This window comes from Tachyglossus aculeatus, chromosome 3 (genome assembly GCF_015852505.1).
Source record: "Tachyglossus aculeatus isolate mTacAcu1 chromosome 3, mTacAcu1.pri, whole genome shotgun sequence".
Lineage (NCBI taxonomy): Eukaryota > Metazoa > Chordata > Mammalia > Monotremata > Tachyglossidae > Tachyglossus > Tachyglossus aculeatus.
The window spans coordinates 13,815,382-13,817,123 of record NC_052068.1 but is presented as its reverse complement, the minus strand read 5'-3'; the positions used below and the strand labels follow the sequence as shown (position 1 = coordinate 13,817,123).

The 1,742-nt window shown below is 44.5% G+C and overlaps 1 non-coding gene across 1 annotated transcript; it reads right to left on the bottom strand.

Moving 5' to 3' along the window:
• Window positions 1–1,373: 1,373 nt before the first annotated feature.
• LOC119926175 lies at window positions 1,374–1,511 on the bottom strand. Its single transcript, XR_005450074.1, has one exon. It is a non-coding gene; the product is annotated as a small nucleolar RNA SNORA7 (small nucleolar RNA).
• Window positions 1,512–1,742: the final 231 nt, after the last annotated feature.

Here is a 1,742-nt window from a genome sequence, read left to right as displayed (position 1 = left end):
GAAGGGAAAAAGCAGGACCTGGTCAAGGGAGAAGCACCCTTAGAGGACAGAGCATAGACCTAAGAATCAGAAGGTCATTGGTTTAATCCTGGCCCTGCCACTTGTCTTTTGTGTGACCTTGGACAAGTCACTTCACTTCTCTGTGTCTCAGTGACCTCATCTATAAAATGGGGACTGGGACTGTGAGCCCCATGTGGGACAGGGACTATGTCCAACTCGATTTGCTTGTATCACCCCAGCACTTAGAACAGTACCTGGAACATAGTAAGTTCTTAACAAATGCCACAACTGTTATTAATTAACATTATTAAGGGAACTGGGTTCTAACCCCAACTCTGCCACTTTCCAGCTCTGTGACCTTGTGTGAGTCACTTAACTCAGTTTCCTTATCTGTAAAATGGGGATTAAATACCTGTTCTCCTTCCTATTTAGACTGTGAGCCCACGTGAAACAGAGATTAGGTCCAACCTGATTATCTTGTATCTATTCCAGCACTTAGTACAGTACTTGGCACATGCTAAGTGCTAAGAAAATACCACAGATTTTGTTCTTGTGCTTCTTCTTCTTGTTCTCCTTTTCAACCTCCTCTTTCCTTCTCCATCTTCCTTCCTCCTTCCTTCTTCCTCCTTCTCCACTAGTATCAAAACTGTGTGACAGGAGGGTCAGAGGGATTATAATAATAATAATAATAATAATAAGGATGGCATTTGTTAAGTGCTTACTATGTGCAATGCACTTTTCTAAGCGCTGGGGACAATACAAAGTGATCAGGTTGTCCCACGTGAAGCTCACAGTCTTAATACCCATTTTACAGATGAGGTAACCGACGCACAGAGAAGTTAAGTGACTTGCCCAAGGTCACACAGCTGACCATTGGCAGAGCCGGGATTTGAACCCATAACCTCTGACTCCCAAGCTCGGGCTCTTTCCACTGAGCCATGCTGCTTCTTCATCTTTTCCAGGCACTGTCAGCTAACAAAATGTACTCATTGCTGTACTGTATCCGTGCCACTGCTCAGTATAGTGCTTGTCACCTAGGAAGTACTTAACAAAAACCACAATTAAAAAATAAATATTGTTGTTATAAGGGACGTATCATGCATCTCTTCGCTTAAACTCCTAAGTCTGTAGGGTCACTCAGGTGGTCTTGTCTTATGCCGTCGAGTCATCTCCGACCCACAGTGACGCCATGGGCGCATCTCTCACAGAATGTCGCACCTCCATCTGCAATCGTTCTGGTAGATGCATCCATAGAGTTTTTCTTGATAAAAAATATGGAAGTGGTTTACCATTACCTCCTTCCGCACAGTAAACCTGAGTCTCCACCCTCGACTTTCTCCCATGTCGCTGCTGCCCAGCATGGGTGAATTTTGACTTGTAGCAGATGGCCTTCCACTTGCTAGCCACTGGCCAAGCTAGGAATGGAATGGGTAGTTCTCTGTTTGATTCTCCCTCCCACAGTCGAGACTGGTAGAGGACTGGGAACTCTCCAGGTGCGATTCTCGGAGGGGCACTCAAATGGTGTGGGGTGAAAAAGCCAATTTCTGATGGAGAGCAGGGCTGGCTCTTGGGACCTAAATCTAAATGAGGTATTTGGGTAGTGCGTAGGGTCAAAAGAACCTATTAGTTGATGAAATATGGTAATTATTAACTATCCTGGTAATCATTAACATCCTCAGCAATGTCATTATGATGCAGTGGGTTAATTTTGTGAGCAACAGAGATTAAAGTGAAACCACCTG